Source organism: Sinohyriopsis cumingii, chromosome 1, assembly GCF_028554795.1.
Source record: "Sinohyriopsis cumingii isolate HCF-2022 chromosome 1, ASM2855479v2, whole genome shotgun sequence".
Classification (NCBI taxonomy): domain Eukaryota; kingdom Metazoa; phylum Mollusca; class Bivalvia; order Unionida; family Unionidae; genus Sinohyriopsis; species Sinohyriopsis cumingii.
This window is the reverse complement of record NC_142961.1, coordinates 16,016,850-16,036,382: the sequence shown is the minus strand read 5'-3', so window position 1 is coordinate 16,036,382 and position 19,533 is coordinate 16,016,850. Positions and strand designations below refer to the sequence as shown.

General features: G+C 36.6%; 4 non-coding genes across 4 annotated transcripts; all 4 read right to left on the bottom strand.

Annotated features, from left to right (window-relative positions):
* Positions 1-3,630: 3,630 nt before the first annotated feature.
* On the bottom strand, positions 3,631-3,702 carry Trnaa-cgc (transfer RNA alanine (anticodon CGC)). The gene has a single exon. It is a non-coding gene; the product is annotated as a tRNA-Ala (tRNA).
* A 2,988-nt stretch (positions 3,703-6,690) lies between these two features.
* Trnaa-cgc (transfer RNA alanine (anticodon CGC)) lies at positions 6,691-6,762 on the bottom strand. Its single transcript has one exon. It is a non-coding gene; the product is annotated as a tRNA-Ala (tRNA).
* Positions 6,763-12,926: 6,164 nt separating this feature from the next.
* Positions 12,927-12,998, bottom strand: Trnaa-cgc (transfer RNA alanine (anticodon CGC)). The gene has a single exon. It is a non-coding gene; the product is annotated as a tRNA-Ala (tRNA).
* A 6,169-nt stretch (positions 12,999-19,167) lies between these two features.
* Positions 19,168-19,239, bottom strand: Trnaa-cgc (transfer RNA alanine (anticodon CGC)). The gene has a single exon. It is a non-coding gene; the product is annotated as a tRNA-Ala (tRNA).
* Between the last annotated feature and the right edge of the window lie 294 nt (positions 19,240-19,533).

Below are 19,533 nucleotides of genomic sequence, written 5' to 3'. Positions count from 1 at the left end.
GCTTATAATTCTTCTTTTCCGATGAATCAATAGTTCAGTTCTCATGTCCACAGTAAAGTCTCAATTTGTCACGTAATACATATGTGAATAACTTGGAAATTGTTGTCTCTTTCTTTCATATGAGATTTTTTTAAAATATACATTTCTAAAAGTGATTTTACAAATGTAAATAGAAAAATAGACTCGATAAACTTCTTAAAGATTCACTGAACCTATATTTATTCTTGAGGTATTAATTAGGTTTATTTCAAGAGTCGGTGTTATCTGCAGTGCATACTGATAAAAGAGACTCATAACGGGAAGATCTCGATGTATATTGGAGAAAGAGATTCGTAAAGAGAATATTTCCGATGGATACTGATGAAAGAGACTCATAAAGGACTTGAACACCAAGTATCAAAAGCCCTTTGTTATTCTATATCTAAATAATCAATCTATTTACTCCTCTTACCTATAGTCACAACCTCATTTCCGGATAAAAATAGCTGCAATCGACCTTGACATTAAAAAGTCTCCTAGGTTTACTACACTTCTGTTTTGGTGTGCTCACTCAGTTTGTTGGTGCTCTAGGCCCTTTGCAATAAAAAAAAAACAAACTTAGTAGGCACATATGTTTTTGTTTCAGAATTATGTTAATTGTGGTCTCTAATGCGTCATTCATCTCGTCCTTTTCTTCGGAGAACGAGTGGAGTGTTGGGGCTTACACACTCAGACGGTTGACGGGGCCCTCGAAAGTTATTAGGAGGAGTACCAAGGTTCTCTCTGAACTGTCTGTGAGAGGATCGAACATTTAGTGTATCTTTGACTGAGAAATCTATGCCGTATTTTCTTGTTTCTTGCAGGTGTTTCTTTTGTCAGAAGAAGGTGTGGTCTTTCTCTCTAATGCATCCAGTCGATTGGAATCGTGCTTCTCGGAGAGTTGCAATGTCAACATTCAGTATTGTCAGCTCGAAGCTGATCAAAGCAGTTTGCGTGAAACATTGATATATTGGAGGTCTTCGGAAAGGCCAGTTGTCATAGTTCTGACATTCCAGCATGATGTTATTAGGGCAGGTTTCTTTTTTATTTCCTCCTAGTTTTACCTGGTGCAATAGTGGCTGTCGATTTGTCGAGCGTAGGCTTTTCTAAGCTCCAGGCAGTGACTGAAGGAAGATGGCTGAGGCGGGATAACAACTTATGTTCGCGAGTTCCCCAATTGCCTCCGCATTAAACAGCCTACATGTGTCGCATTTCATTAAAGGACCAAACCAAACTAACCTCTTTTTAGCAAAATATTTTAGAAACGCCTATAGCTGAAACGGTTTATAGTAAAAGTAACGGATGAAGTATTCCAACCTTATTTTACAGTCGAGTTCGGTGAGGTCAGTTGGGGTGGGTATAGAGGGTCTGAAATCGTTGCCAATTTATATTAGATCTTATGTGGAGAGGAAAATCGACTGAACAGCAAGTATTATTCAAATGTTCTCTTTCCCTCCCTTCCGCCTTTCTGGAAGAAACTAACATCCACATAATCAAACGATCCTCCTTTCCCGTTGTTCCCCATTGCATAGCTGTACGTTGAATCATCTTGTTGTTGTTGTTGAGTTTAATTATAGTGGTGTGCGCACAATTGTGCATGTGCCACTTTTTTTCTGACACACCGCAGTCTGTTAGTTTTTCCTGGGAAAGGGAATGGTGCCACCTACCCTAGGCTTTTATGGGTTCATGGAACCCTTATAGTTTGGCCTCAATCTGTGGGTCCATAAAGGTCCCTTACAGTTGAATGGTTGGCTGTCATTAGTGGGAAGGAGAGCTCGGGAATGGTCCTGGTTGCTTTTCACATCGCTGGTTTCTTGTTGCATTTGCCTAGTTTTTTTTTCTTTTTCAAAATGTTCTAAAAAGGGGTGTGTGCTCTATGCTGTTTATAGAGGTTGTTAGTACAAATCATGTATGAAGAGAGATTTTCAAGGTTATTATGGTATTACTAGTCGAGGTGTTTAGTGTGTGCTTCCTACTTTATGTTATTTATAAGTTTTTAGATATTGCCTCTTTAAGTTATTTATTTATTAATGTTTTTAGAGATTGAATGTTATTTATACTTTATTTAGCTAGAGACCGGAGTCCTAGCCGATTACACGGTTCGTTAAGGACATTTAGGACCGCAGTCCTTGCTGATTACTCGGTTCGTTAAGGACATCTAGGACATCCGATTTTGCGGTTTCCTTAGTTTTTTATATGTGCTTCGTAAGTGAATTATTTATTAATATTTTTATAACATTGAATGATATGTTATGGGTTTTTATGTGAGGGCTTCTAAATTTATTTAGCTAGTTACTGGGTCTTTTGGTTTTGTGGGGATAGTAATTATATTATATTCCTAAGTCCTGCTGAATCTATGAATTTATTTATATTTTTATATGCTGATTGTTTATTTTTATTAGAGTCCGTAAGTAACTCTGGATATGTGCTTGGTGATCCAATCTCTTTTTGGTTTTTGATAAATATTTTCGTAGCGGGTTGATATTTTGGGCATATACTGAATACGTGGTGTTGATCTTCGGTGGTGTGGCAGTTACAGCAGTTAATGGCTGCTGGTTTGGGTCCTATAAACCTTCCAAAACTGGTTTCTAGTTTAGTTTTTCCAGTCATTAATTTGTTTATGGTTTTCTGTTCTAAATAGATACCCTTAGGTAGCTGTATGTTCCTATCTACGGTTTAGTGGGTTTCATGGTGCTTTTTACCTTTTGTGGAGGAGTTCCAAAAATCTTGCCATTTTTGGTTTGTATATGTTTGTGAGAAGCTTAGTGCTTCTGTAGAGCTATAGTTAAGTTGATTGAGTTTTGATCTCCTAGTTTGGTTTGTGCAACTTTGTATGCTGTTTCGCTGCCAGAGATTCCAATGTGCGACGGTATCCACATGAGCTCGACTAATTAATGTGCTGTGGCGATATCGTCGATTAATTGGCATGCTCTGTCGAAGGATTGTTCCCTAGAGTGTGTATTGCGATTTTGGATCGATTTGATTACGCTTAGGGAATCGCTTCTAATGACTGCTTTAGGTATTTGGTTGTCTTTAATCCATTGTAGTGATTCAAGTATAGCCCAGAATTCAGTAGTGTAAATGGACCAATAGTCAGGTAATCTGGATCTCGTTTGTATATTGAATTCAGAGAAGACTATTGCTGCTGATGTTCTTGGTGAATCGGCTTGATCTCCCCAAATTAGTGTAGCAATATAATTCTATGCAGCTTGTCATTATATATAGGTGGTTGAATTGTGCCCGCACAACACACAGAATTTATATGATGGAAATAAACTTCCATCTCTATCTTTCTCCGTGTAGCCCATCTCCAGCTGTCAGGTAAGATGAAAGTGTGCATGGAACTCCTATTTGAAAGATAGTAGTCAACATTGTTCCCGTGTCGTGATATATAGTGTAGTGAAAGTATTGTAGAGTCTTCAAGTAATTTATCAGTTAGATCCCGCATGTGGCAACTACATAGCGCCTAAGTTTCTATTTGCCATGAGTACAGAGTACAATTTCAATAGATTCTTTAACGTAAAAACAATTTCTAAGAAGAAAAAAATAATTAAAATGTACAACATGTATATCACAATACAACCAGTGAACGGCATTGGAAAACCAAAACTATGGAGATACCGGGAGTCGAACCCGGGGCCTTTCACTTGCGATGCGAACGCTCTACCACTGAGCTATATCCCCAACTGAAGGCATAGGTATATTTTATATTTGATATACGTTTGTGATTAAATACCGATTATCATTGAAATCGTATTTTCAAAATGCGAGGGAAAGACCATACTTTTGTATCCTTTTCATTATTTCTCATTGATGGTATATCCGTAAATAAATGACTATATACTTCTCTTTTCAATGTTTTGAATATGTATTTTATGATTTATTTATGAGAAAGGACATAATTGCGGGTAAGACTAGACAATGAATAGCCACAATTTAGTAATGAATTCAAAAAATAGGCTGTTCCATTGAAACAACTAAAGATGACGGTTAGGTTTATAAAAAATTGAATGGTTTTATTGTTTTCAAAGGTCACCTCTTGGGACTTGAGCCGCGTTATCAATTATACGAAATATGCACGTAACCAACTGATTTATTAAATTTTATATTTCACGTTTATAAGAAAGTTTGAATTTGAAAAAGTCCGGTACACTGTTTAGGACCAGTATAGCATCCTCTCCGTCATGTATCAGGCCCGAATGACATGCACATGTAGAAGATCGAATCCTCAATTTGACGGAGATCCACTCAGCCTTACCTCCCTCGGTAAATGTGAAAGAAATACACAACGAAGAAAACAAACACTGAAGAAAGAAAACACACACACAAACCAACGGTACAACCTACTGCCAAGGAATGTAGCAGGCACCTTACGATCTTTCTCTTAAATGTATGTGGATTAAATAACAGATCTATTAGAATATTCACTCAAAGAAATGTAAAAGTAGCTTATAATTCTTCTTTTCCAATGAATCAATAGTTTAGTTTTCATGTCCACAGTGAAGTCTCAGTTTGTCACGTAATACATACGTGAATAAATTGGAAATTGTTATCTCTTTCTTTCATATGAGATTTTTTAAATATACATTTCTAAAAGTGATTTTACAAACGTAAATAGATAAAGAGACACGATAAACTTCTTACAGATTCACTGAACCTATATTTAATCTTCAGGTATTAATTAGGTTTATTTCAAGAGTCGGGGTTATCTGCAGTGAATACTGAAAAAAGAGTCACATAACGGGAAGATCTCGATGTATACTGAAGGCAGAGATTAAGAACGCGAATATTTCCGATGGATACTGGTGAAAGGAACTCATAAAGGACTTGAACAACAAATCTCTAAATCCTTTTACTATTGTATATCTAAATAATCAATCTATTTACTCCTCTTACCTAAAGTCACAACCTCATTTCCGGATAAAATAGCTGCAATCGAAATTGACCTTATAAAATCTCTTAGGCTTACTACACTTCTGTTTTGGTGTGCTCACTCAACTTGTTGGTGCTCTAGGCCCTATTATCCAGCTGTAACATCCCTGAGGTGGACTTTCCAACAAGGAATAAAATTCAGCTTCAATCGAGGGTTTGTTTGTGATGGTAGAAACAGTGCAAGTGAAAATGAAGACATCAGCAATTTCGTAGTTGTTGAAACTGTATTAAGAGAATATGGCTGACAAACATCTTGACAAATTAAAAGTGTCTTTTTCATACCGATGGTAAACCTGGAGTTCTGGTAGGCTTGTGAGAATAGGTCAGCGAAGTTATGGATTCAGTGTCCGTTTGGCGTCTGCTTTGTATAAAAAAAAAAAACTTAGTAGGCACAAATGTTCTTGTTTCGGAATTATGTTGATTGTGGTCTCTAATACGTCATTCAACTTGTCCTTTTCTTCGGAGAAAGAGTGGAGTGTTGGGGCGTACACACTTAGACGGTTTGTGAGAGGATCGATCAACTAGTGTATCTTTGACTGAGAAATCTATGCCGTATTTTCTTGTTTCTTTTAGGTGTTTCATTGCCAGAAGAATATGTGGTCTTTCTCTCTAATGCATCCAGTCGATCGGAATCGTGCTTCTCGGAGAGTTGCAATGTCAACATTAAGTATTGTCAGCTCAAAGCTGATCACAGCAGTTTGCGTGAAACATTGATATATTGGACGTCTTCGGAAAGGCCAGTTATCATAGTTCTGACATTCCAGCATGATGTTATTAGGGCAGGTTTCTTTTTTTTTTCCTCCTAGTTTTACCTGGTGCAATAGTGGCTGTCGCTTTGTCGAGCGTAGGCTTTTCTATGCTCCAGGCAGTGACTGAAGGAAGATGGCTGAGGCGGGATACACCTTATGTTCGTGAGTTGCCCAATTGCCTCGGCATTAAACAGCCTACATGTGTTGCATTTCATTAAAGGACCAAAGCAAACCAAACTTTTTTTAGCAAAATATTTTAGAAACGCCTATAGCTGAAACGGTTTCTAGTAAAAGTAACGGATGATGTATTAAAACGTTGTTTCACAGTCGGGTTGGGTGAGGTCAGTTGGGGTGGTTATAGAGGGTCTGAAATCATTGCCAAATTATATTAGATAGTATGTGGAAAGGAAGATCGACTCAACAGCAAGTATTATTCAAGTGTTCTCTTTCCCTCCCTTCCGCCTTTCTGGAAGTAACTCACATCCACACAATGAACGATCTTCCTTTCCCGTTCTTTTCCCACTGCATAGCTGTACGTTGAATCAGATTGATCTCCCCAAATTAGTGTAGCAATATAATTCTATGCAGCTTGTCATTATATAAAGGTAGTTGAATTGTCCCCGCACAACACACAGAATTTATATGATGGAAATAAACTTCCATCTCTATCTTTCTCCGTGTAGCCCATCTCCAGCTGTCAGGTAAGATGAAAGTTTGCATGGAACTCCTATTTGAAAGATAGTAGTCAACATTGTTCCCGTGTCGTGATATATAGTGTAGTGAAAGTATTGTAGAGCCTTCAAGTAATTTATCAATTAGAACCCGCATGTGGCAACTACATAGCGCCTAAGTTTCTATTTGCCATGAGTACAGAGTACAATTTCAATAGATTCTTTAACGTAAAAACCAATTTCTAACAAGAAAACAAATTAAAATGGAGAACATGTATATTATAATACAACCAGTGAACGGCATTGGAAAACCAAAACTATGGAGATACCGGGAGTCGAACCCGGGGCCTTTCACTTGCGATGCGAACGCTCTACCACTGAGCTATATCCCCAACTGAAAGCATAGATATATTTTATATCTGATATACCTTTGTGATTAAATACCGATTATGATTGAATTCGTCCTTTGATAAATGCGAGGGAAAGATCATACTTCTGTATCCTTTTCATTATTTCTCATTGATGGTATATCCGTAAATGAATTCCTATATACTCCTCTTTTCTATGTATTGAAGATGTATTTTATGATTTATTTATGAGAAAGGACATAATTGCTGGTAAGTCTAGACAATGAATAGCCTCAATTTAATAATGAATTTAAAAGATAGGTTGTTCCATTGAAACAATTAAAGATGACGGTTAGGTTTATAAAAAAAATTGAATGGTTTAATTGTTTTCAAAGGTCCCCTCTTGGGACTTGAGCCGCGTTATCAATTATATGAAATATGCACGCAACCAACTGATTTATTAAATTTTATATTTCACGTTTATAAGAAAGTTTGAATTTGAAAAAGTCCGGTACACTGTTTAGGACCAGTATATCATCCTCTCCGTCATGTATCAGGCCCGAATGACATGCACATGTAGAAGATCGAATCCTCAATTTGCTGGAGATCCACTCGGCCGTACCTCCCTCGGCAAATGTGAAAGAAAAACACAACGAAAAAAACAAACACTGAAGAAAAAACACACACACAAACCAACGGTACAACATACTGCCAAGGAATATAGCAGGCACCTTACAATCTTTTTCTTAAATGTATGTGGATTAAATAACAGATCTATTAGAATATTCACTCAAAGAAATGTAAAAGTAGCTTATAATTCTTCTTTTCCAATGAGTCAATAGTTCAGTTTTCATGTCCACAGTAAAGTCTCAGTTTGTCACGTAATACATACGTGAATAAATTGGAAATTGTTATCTCTTTCTTTCATATGAGATTTTTTAAATATACATTTCTAAAAGTGATTTTACAAATGTAACTAGATAAAGAGACACGATAAACTTCTTAAAGATTCACTGAACCTATATTTAATCTTCAGGTATTAATTAGGTTTATTTCAAGAGTCGGGGTTATCTGCAGTGAATACTGAAAAAAGAGTCCTATAACGGGAAGATCTCGATGTATACTGAAGGCAGAGATTAAGAACGCGAATATTTCCGATGGATACTGGTGAAAGGGACTCATAAAGGACTTGAACAACAAATCTCAAAATCCTTTTACTATTGTATATCTAAATAATCAATCTATTTACTCCTCTTACCTAAAGTCACAGCCTTAATTCCGGATAAAATAGCTGGAATCGACCTTGACCTTAAAATATCTCTTAGGCTTAGGGGGCAGGGTGCAGTTTTTATGTACAAATTTAATGCCGCAATCAGCGACCTAGTATAAAAAATCATAAAAAAATCAAATACACAAGTGAGGTCAAAAAGGTCCATATTTTTAGATACCTATATTAAAACGAAGCATAAGAATAGCATTCACTTGACAAGAGAAGTCAATGGCAGTTCACAGCAGAAGAGGTTTATGCACCCCAACCCCTATTTTATACCTGCATTTTTCACATCCAAATGCCATTTTTGACAGCATGTGGTGCTCACAGTGCAAACGCAAGCCCTTTCCCTGGATGAAAATTTTGAAAAACATTGTCTACTAAATAGTTTGATGCAATTTAGAATAGTTGTCATCCAAGCCGTCTTTGAGATACTCTAGTTGCCTTGAACCCACGTGTCTACTGCTATGGGAGGCTAGCTCTTCTTCCTAGCCAACTATTGGTATTTCACTATCAACATACTGCAGAGCAACTATGGAAGGTGTACATGCCTGACATCAATTTCAAGAACAACACAAGCCCAAAACACCTAGTTCACAAATATATCCATGTCTATAAATACTTAACAATAATAGCTGAAAAAGTCACACCATAGCCTTAAGTTAAGAAATTTGCCAGGGGCCAATTTACGAAACTGGACCCTGCCACCTTAAGAATTTGGCTAAAAATGGTTTATGTCAAAAGTGGTGTACATATCACATATTTAGACATGATCTAGTACAATGGTATAAAGGAAAACTTTTTGTGCACAAAGCTAAAAATGGTATTATGCTTTTGAAAACGTTACCTCTTTGCGGCAAAAAGCACTGCATTATTTACATTGTGAATTATGACTGACTGCATTTCTTGAAAGATTTCAAATTGTTTGCAACCTACAATGTCTTTGGTCTTTGTTTACCACCACAGCATCAGTACAAAATCAAAATTCCTTTACAATGTTTCATGAATGTCAAGAAGAGATCTGGAAGTTATAAATTTTAGGAGGGAATGACAGAAATGCTATGTTAGGTGTCAGTGACAGAAGTGAAAAGTTTCTATAAACTCTTCTAGCAAACTTAAAGAAATCACACATTTAAGTAAAGCATGTGCTTTAGAAGTACTCTTAGACTGATATAAAAGAAGTGGTTCCTAACTTTTCATTATCATTCTGGAGATGCTAATAACAGCATCAGTGTTGTGTCAGTGTGTATTGTGGGGGGGGGGGGTAATCGCAACACAAGTCTAGCTAGTCTGGTGAAGTCAAAGTTTAATCAATTAACATTAGACAATGCTGGAATATTGATATACTTATGTGTGGGACCCTAAAACTTACAAAGTGACATATCAAATAAATTCATTGATACATAGCCAATGAAATTGACCATACATACACAAATTACTCAATACAATTTAGCACAGAAATTTCTTCTCAGACACCAATTTACTTACAAATGACTTTAATGTTTTCTGGAGTTTACAAAATCATAGTAAATAATAAGATAAGGTCTAGAACAAATGTTTAAAGTGGAAAATCCAGTTCAAGGTAAAAATCATTTCACCGGCTTGGCTTTTGATAAGCACGTACCATAAAACAACTCCTGCAGAAGCTAAATCTGTCCGTCAAAGTCATTCTCTTGTGCACTTAGATCAGAATGAGTATCTGGATGAGATTGAAGCTATTGTTTCTTTCAGCATGACTAACTGATTAATCCTAATCTCCTACCATGCAAACTGAGACCTTCAAAAAGAAAAGAAACCAGTGATATTGATGTACTTTTAACATTCAGTGAAAACATAAGACTTTCAGAGGAGAAACTGTATGTGTATTGTCAAATGCATGAAGCTGCCACTTAATTTTAAGCTTTTCCCCCTTTGTTAACTGAACCTAGAAATTTCAAGATATATACATAACACTGAAACATTTCCTATTATCACCCAAGTGTGAGATATGAATCTCTTATGTCAACTTCAGAGTGGGGTCATGAAGGTAGAAGCTATGTCGGTGTGCTAAAACTTTCATTCTTTTCACCAAAATATAGCAAGTAATATGCCATATGCATCATTATTTCTAATACCGTTCAACTGGTGACATTCAATATTCACAACAGTATGTTTATGTATGATTCCTCTGAATTCTATCTGCTCCAGTGGAGTTAAATTACTTTAAAGAACACATGTTGACATGCTATGCAATTGTTTAGGTGTGTCTGTATTGAAATGTGAATATTATTCATAAAAATAGGGGTGCAAAACCTTGACAGCTACAGAAAATGCAAGACAATACATTATGGGTACCATTTTGTTCCCATATTTAGTAAGTTAAGTCCAGAATATGCTACTTTGTCATGATGTAAACAGTTCTCACATGGAGGTATAAAACACAGTAACCTCCCTCTCCAAAGAGCATTACATACAACACTAAGTGATATATGGAAAGAGGAAGGAGATATAATAAAGTTAATGCATACAAATTATTTAAATAAACACAAAGAAACAAAAAAGTATAATAGATGTGGCTGACTGCACCATAAAAAAGTTTATCAATTTTCCTTAAGGGGGCAGGGTGCAGTTTTTATGTACAAATTTAATGCCGCAATCAGCGACCTAGTATAAAAAATCATAAAAAAATCAAATACACAAGTGAGGTCAAAAAGATAGATACCTATATTAAAACAAAGCATAAGAATAGTATTCACTTGACAAGAGAAGTCAATGGCAGTTCACAGCAGAAGAGGTTTATGCACCCCAACCCCTATTTTATACCTGCATTTTTCACATCCAAATGCCATTTTTGACAGCATGTGGTGCTCACAGTGCAAACGCAAGCCCTTTCCCTGGATGAAAATTTTGAAAAACATTGTCTACTAAATAGTTTGATGCAATTCAGAATAGTTGTCATCCAAGCCGTCTTTGAGATACTCTAGTTGCCTTGAACCCACGTGTCTACTGCTATGGGAGGCTAGCTCTTCTTCCTAGCCAACTATTGGTATTTCACTATCAACATACTGCAGAGCAACTATGGAAGGTGTACATGCCTGACATCAATTTCAAGAACAACACAAGCCCAAAACACCTAGTTCACAAATATATCCATGTCTACAAATACTAAACAATAATAGCTGAAAAAGTCACACCATAGCCTTAAGTTAAGAAATTTGCCAGGGGCCAATTTACGAAACTGGACCCTGCCACCTTACTACACTTCTGTTTTGGTGTGCTCACTCAGCTTCTTGGTGCTCTAGGGCCTATTATCCAGCTGTAACATCGCTGAGGTGGACTTTCCAACAAGGAATAAAATTCAGCTTCAATCGAGGGTTTGTTTGTGATGGTAGAAACAGTGCAAGTGAAAATGAAGACATCAGCAATTTCGTAGTTGTTGAAACTGTATTAAGAGAATATGGCTGACAAACATCTTGACAAATTAAAAGTGTCTTTTTCATACCGATGGTAAACCTGGAGTTCTGGTAGGCTTGTGAGAATAGGTCAGCGAAGTTATGGATTCAGTGTCCGTTTGGCGTCTGCTTTGTATAAAAAAAAAAAACTTAGTAGGCACAAATGTTCTTGTTTCGGAATTATGTTGATTGTGGTCTCTAATACGTCATTCAACTTGTCCTTTTCTTCGGAGAAAGAGTGGAGTGTTGGGGCGTACACACTTAGACGGTTTGTGAGAGGATCGATCAACTAGTGTATCTTTGACTGAGAAATCTATGCCGTATTTTCTTGTTTCTTTTAGGTGTTTCATTGCCAGAAGAATATGTGGTCTTTCTCTCTAATGCATCCAGTCGATCGGAATCGTGCTTCTCGGAGAGTTGCAATGTCAACATTAAGTATTGTCAGCTCAAAGCTGATCACAGCAGTTTGCGTGAAACATTGATATATTGGACGTCTTCGGAAAGGCCAGTTATCATAGTTCTGACATTCCAGCATGATGTTATTAGGGCAGGTTTCTTTTTTTTTTCCTCCTAGTTTTACCTGGTGCAATAGTGGCTGTCGCTTTGTCGAGCGTAGGCTTTTCTATGCTCCAGGCAGTGACTGAAGGAAGATGGCTGAGGCGGGATACACCTTATGTTCGTGAGTTGCCCAATTGCCTCGGCATTAAACAGCCTACATGTGTTGCATTTCATTAAAGGACCAAAGCAAACCAAACTTTTTTTAGCAAAATATTTTAGAAACGCCTATAGCTGAAACGGTTTCTAGTAAAAGTAACGGATGATGTATTAAAACGTTGTTTCACAGTCGGGTTGGGTGAGGTCAGTTGGGGTGGTTATAGAGGGTCTGAAATCATTGCCAAATTATATTAGATAGTATGTGGAAAGGAAGATCGACTCAACAGCAAGTATTATTCAAGTGTTCTCTTTCCCTCCCTTCCGCCTTTCTGGAAGTAACTCACATCCACACAATGAACGATCTTCCTTTCCCGTTCTTTTCCCACTGCATAGCTGTACGTTGAATCAGATTGATCTCCCCAAATTAGTGTAGCAATATAATTCTATGCAGCTTGTCATTATATAAAGGTAGTTGAATTGTCCCCGCACAACACACAGAATTTATATGATGGAAATAAACTTCCATCTCTATCTTTCTCCGTGTAGCCCATCTCCAGCTGTCAGGTAAGATGAAAGTTTGCATGGAACTCCTATTTGAAAGATAGTAGTCAACATTGTTCCCGTGTCGTGATATATAGTGTAGTGAAAGTATTGTAGAGCCTTCAAGTAATTTATCAATTAGAACCCGCATGTGGCAACTACATAGCGCCTAAGTTTCTATTTGCCATGAGTACAGAGTACAATTTCAATAGATTCTTTAACGTAAAAACCAATTTCTAACAAGAAAACAAATTAAAATGGAGAACATGTATATTATAATACAACCAGTGAACGGCATTGGAAAACCAAAACTATGGAGATACCGGGAGTCGAACCCGGGGCCTTTCACTTGCGATGCGAACGCTCTACCACTGAGCTATATCCCCAACTGAAAGCATAGATATATTTTATATCTGATATACCTTTGTGATTAAATACCGATTATGATTGAATTCGTCCTTTGATAAATGCGAGGGAAAGATCATACTTCTGTATCCTTTTCATTATTTCTCATTGATGGTATATCCGTAAATGAATTCCTATATACTCCTCTTTTCTATGTATTGAAGATGTATTTTATGATTTATTTATGAGAAAGGACATAATTGCTGGTAAGTCTAGACAATGAATAGCCTCAATTTAATAATGAATTTAAAAGATAGGTTGTTCCATTGAAACAATTAAAGATGACGGTTAGGTTTATAAAAAAAATTGAATGGTTTAATTGTTTTCAAAGGTCCCCTCTTGGGACTTGAGCCGCGTTATCAATTATATGAAATATGCACGCAACCAACTGATTTATTAAATTTTATATTTCACGTTTATAAGAAAGTTTGAATTTGAAAAAGTCCGGTACACTGTTTAGGACCAGTATATCATCCTCTCCGTCATGTATCAGGCCCGAATGACATGCACATGTAGAAGATCGAATCCTCAATTTGCTGGAGATCCACTCGGCCGTACCTCCCTCGGCAAATGTGAAAGAAAAACACAACGAAAAAAACAAACACTGAAGAAAAAACACACACACAAACCAACGGTACAACATACTGCCAAGGAATATAGCAGGCACCTTACAATCTTTTTCTTAAATGTATGTGGATTAAATAACAGATCTATTAGAATATTCACTCAAAGAAATGTAAAAGTAGCTTATAATTCTTCTTTTCCAATGAGTCAATAGTTCAGTTTTCATGTCCACAGTAAAGTCTCAGTTTGTCACGTAATACATACGTGAATAAATTGGAAATTGTTATCTCTTTCTTTCATATGAGATTTTTTAAATATACATTTCTAAAAGTGATTTTACAAATGTAACTAGATAAAGAGACACGATAAACTTCTTAAAGATTCACTGAACCTATATTTAATCTTCAGGTATTAATTAGGTTTATTTCAAGAGTCGGGGTTATCTGCAGTGAATACTGAAAAAAGAGTCCTATAACGGGAAGATCTCGATGTATACTGAAGGCAGAGATTAAGAACGCGAATATTTCCGATGGATACTGGTGAAAGGGACTCATAAAGGACTTGAACAACAAATCTCAAAATCCTTTTACTATTGTATATCTAAATAATCAATCTATTTACTCCTCTTACCTAAAGTCACAGCCTTAATTCCGGATAAAATAGCTGGAATCGACCTTGACCTTAAAATATCTCTTAGGCTTAGGGGGCAGGGTGCAGTTTTTATGTACAAATTTAATGCCGCAATCAGCGACCTAGTATAAAAAATCATAAAAAAATCAAATACACAAGTGAGGTCAAAAAGGTCCATATTTTTAGATACCTATATTAAAACGAAGCATAAGAATAGCATTCACTTGACAAGAGAAGTCAATGGCAGTTCACAGCAGAAGAGGTTTATGCACCCCAACCCCTATTTTATACCTGCATTTTTCACATCCAAATGCCATTTTTGACAGCATGTGGTGCTCACAGTGCAAACGCAAGCCCTTTCCCTGGATGAAAATTTTGAAAAACATTGTCTACTAAATAGTTTGATGCAATTTAGAATAGTTGTCATCCAAGCCGTCTTTGAGATACTCTAGTTGCCTTGAACCCACGTGTCTACTGCTATGGGAGGCTAGCTCTTCTTCCTAGCCAACTATTGGTATTTCACTATCAACATACTGCAGAGCAACTATGGAAGGTGTACATGCCTGACATCAATTTCAAGAACAACACAAGCCCAAAACACCTAGTTCACAAATATATCCATGTCTATAAATACTTAACAATAATAGCTGAAAAAGTCACACCATAGCCTTAAGTTAAGAAATTTGCCAGGGGCCAATTTACGAAACTGGACCCTGCCACCTTAAGAATTTGGCTAAAAATGGTTTATGTCAAAAGTGGTGTACATATCACATATTTAGACATGATCTAGTACAATGGTATAAAGGAAAACTTTTTGTGCACAAAGCTAAAAATGGTATTATGCTTTTGAAAACGTTACCTCTTTGCGGCAAAAAGCACTGCATTATTTACATTGTGAATTATGACTGACTGCATTTCTTGAAAGATTTCAAATTGTTTGCAACCTACAATGTCTTTGGTCTTTGTTTACCACCACAGCATCAGTACAAAATCAAAATTCCTTTACAATGTTTCATGAATGTCAAGAAGAGATCTGGAAGTTATAAATTTTAGGAGGGAATGACAGAAATGCTATGTTAGGTGTCAGTGACAGAAGTGAAAAGTTTCTATAAACTCTTCTAGCAAACTTAAAGAAATCACACATTTAAGTAAAGCATGTGCTTTAGAAGTACTCTTAGACTGATATAAAAGAAGTGGTTCCTAACTTTTCATTATCATTCTGGAGATGCTAATAACAGCATCAGTGTTGTGTCAGTGTGTATTGTGGGGGGGGGGGGGTAATCGCAACACAAGTCTAGCTAGTCTGGTGAAGTCAAAGTTTAATCAATTAACATTAGACAATGCTGGAATATTGATATACTTATGTGTGGGACCCTAAAACTTACAAAGTGACATATCAAATAAATTCATTGATACATAGCCAATGAAATTGACCATACATACACAAATTACTCAATACAATTTAGCACAGAAATTTCTTCTCAGACACCAATTTACTTACAAATGACTTTAATGTTTTCTGGAGTTTACAAAATCATAGTAAATAATAAGATAAGGTCTAGAACAAATGTTTAAAGTGGAAAATCCAGTTCAAGGTAAAAATCATTTCACCGGCTTGGCTTTTGATAAGCACGTACCATAAAACAACTCCTGCAGAAGCTAAATCTGTCCGTCAAAGTCATTCTCTTGTGCACTTAGATCAGAATGAGTATCTGGATGAGATTGAAGCTATTGTTTCTTTCAGCATGACTAACTGATTAATCCTAATCTCCTACCATGCAAACTGAGACCTTCAAAAAGAAAAGAAACCAGTGATATTGATGTACTTTTAACATTCAGTGAAAACATAAGACTTTCAGAGGAGAAACTGTATGTGTATTGTCAAATGCATGAAGCTGCCACTTAATTTTAAGCTTTTCCCCCTTTGTTAACTGAACCTAGAAATTTCAAGATATATACATAACACTGAAACATTTCCTATTATCACCCAAGTGTGAGATATGAATCTCTTATGTCAACTTCAGAGTGGGGTCATGAAGGTAGAAGCTATGTCGGTGTGCTAAAACTTTCATTCTTTTCACCAAAATATAGCAAGTAATATGCCATATGCATCATTATTTCTAATACCGTTCAACTGGTGACATTCAATATTCACAACAGTATGTTTATGTATGATTCCTCTGAATTCTATCTGCTCCAGTGGAGTTAAATTACTTTAAAGAACACATGTTGACATGCTATGCAATTGTTTAGGTGTGTCTGTATTGAAATGTGAATATTATTCATAAAAATAGGGGTGCAAAACCTTGACAGCTACAGAAAATGCAAGACAATACATTATGGGTACCATTTTGTTCCCATATTTAGTAAGTTAAGTCCAGAATATGCTACTTTGTCATGATGTAAACAGTTCTCACATGGAGGTATAAAACACAGTAACCTCCCTCTCCAAAGAGCATTACATACAACACTAAGTGATATATGGAAAGAGGAAGGAGATATAATAAAGTTAATGCATACAAATTATTTAAATAAACACAAAGAAACAAAAAAGTATAATAGATGTGGCTGACTGCACCATAAAAAAGTTTATCAATTTTCCTTAAGGGGGCAGGGTGCAGTTTTTATGTACAAATTTAATGCCGCAATCAGCGACCTAGTATAAAAAATCATAAAAAAATCAAATACACAAGTGAGGTCAAAAAGATAGATACCTATATTAAAACAAAGCATAAGAATAGTATTCACTTGACAAGAGAAGTCAATGGCAGTTCACAGCAGAAGAGGTTTATGCACCCCAACCCCTATTTTATACCTGCATTTTTCACATCCAAATGCCATTTTTGACAGCATGTGGTGCTCACAGTGCAAACGCAAGCCCTTTCCCTGGATGAAAATTTTGAAAAACATTGTCTACTAAATAGTTTGATGCAATTCAGAATAGTTGTCATCCAAGCCGTCTTTGAGATACTCTAGTTGCCTTGAACCCACGTGTCTACTGCTATGGGAGGCTAGCTCTTCTTCCTAGCCAACTATTGGTATTTCACTATCAACATACTGCAGAGCAACTATGGAAGGTGTACATGCCTGACATCAATTTCAAGAACAACACAAGCCCAAAACACCTAGTTCACAAATATATCCATGTCTACAAATACTAAACAATAATAGCTGAAAAAGTCACACCATAGCCTTAAGTTAAGAAATTTGCCAGGGGCCAATTTACGAAACTGGACCCTGCCACCTTACTACACTTCTGTTTTGGTGTGCTCACTCAGCTTCTTGGTGCTCTAGGGCCTATTATCCAGCTGTAACATCGCTGAGGTGGACTTTCCAACAAGGGAATTAAATTCAGCTTCAATCGAGGGTTTGTTTGTGATGGTAGAAACAATGCAAGTGAAAATGGAGACATCCGCAATTTCGTAGTTGTTGATACTGTATTAAGAGAATATGGCTGATAAACATCTTCACAAATTAAAAGTGTCTTTTTCATACCGATGGTAAATCTGGAGTTCTGGTAGGCTTGCGAGAATAGGTCAGTAAAGTTATGGATTCAATATTCGTTTGGCGTCTACTTTGTAATAAAAAAAAAACTTAGTAGGCACAGATGTTCTTGTTTCGGAATTATGTTGATTGTGGTCTCTAATACGTCATTCAACTAGTCCTTTTCTTCGGAGAAAGAGTGGAGTGTTGGGGCGTACACACTCAGACGGTTTGTGAGAGGATCGATCAACTAGTGTATCTTTGACTGAGAAATCTATGCCGTATTTTCTTGTTTCTTGTAGGTGTTTCATTGCCAGAAGAATATGTGGTCTTTCTCTCTAATGCATCCAGTCGATCGGAATCGTGCTTCTCGGAGAGTTGCAATGTCAACATTAAGTATTGTAAGCTCAAAGCTGATCACAACAGTTTGCGTGAAACATTGATATATTGGAGGTCTTCGAAAAGGCCAGTTGTCATAGTTCTGACATTCCAGCATGATGTTATTAGGGCAGGTTTCTTTTGTTTTTTTCCTCCTAGTTTTACCTGGTGCAATAGTGGCTGTCGATTTGTCGAGCGTAGGCTTTTCTATGCTCCAGGCAGTGACTGAAGGAAGATCGCTGTGGCGGGATACACCTTATGTTCGCGAGTTGCCCAATTGCCTCGGCATTAAACAGCCTACATGTGTTGCATTTCATTAAAGGACCAAAGCAAACCAAACTTTTTTTAGCAAAATATTTTAGAAACGCCTATAGCTGAAACGGTTTCTAGTAAAAGTAACGGATGCTGTATTAAAACGTTGTTTCACAGTCGGGTTGGGTGAGGTCAGTTGGGGTGGGTATAGAGGGTCTGAAATCATTGCCAAATTATATTAGATAGTATGTGGAAAGGAAGATCGACTCAACAGCAAGTATTATTCAAGTGTTCTCTTTCCCTCCCATCCGCCTTTCTGGAAGTAACTCACATCCACACAATGAAACGATCTTCCTTTCCCGTTCTTCCCCGTTGCATAGCTGTACGTTGAATCAGCTTGATCTCCCCAAATTAGTGTAGCAATATAATTCTATGCAGCTTGTCATTATATATAGGTGGTTGAATTGTGCCCGCACAACACACAGAATTTATATGATGGAAATAAACTTCCATCTCCATCTTTCTCCGTGTAGCCCATCTCCAGCTATCAGGTAAGATGAAAGTTTGCATGGAACTCCTATTTGAAAGATAGTAGTCAACATTGTTCCCGTGTCGTGATATATAGTGCAGTGAAAGTATTGTAGAGTCTTCAAGTAATTTATCAATTAGATCCCGCATGTGGCAACTACATAGCGCCTAAGTTTCTATTTGCCATGAGTACAGAGTACAATTTCAATAGATTATTTAACGTAAAAAAAAATTTCTAACAAGAAAAAAATAATTGAAATGGAGAACATGTATATTACAATACAACCAGTGAACGGCATTGGAAAACCAAAACTATGGAGATACCGGGAGTCGAACCCGGGGCCTTTCACTTGCGATGCGAACGCTCTACCACTGAGCTATATCCCCAACTGAAAGGATAGATATATTTTATATTTGATATACGTTTGTGATTAAAAACCGATTCTCATTGAAATTGTATTTTCCTAAATGCGAGGGAAAGACCATACTTTTGTATCCTTTTCATTATTTCTCATTGATGGTATATCCGTAAATGAATGACTATATACTCCTCTTTTCAATGTTTTGAAGATGTATTTTATGATTTATTTGTGAGAAAGGACATAATTGCGGGTAAGACTAGACAATGAATAGCCACAATTTAGTAATGAATTCAAAAAATAGGCTGTTCCATTGAAACAA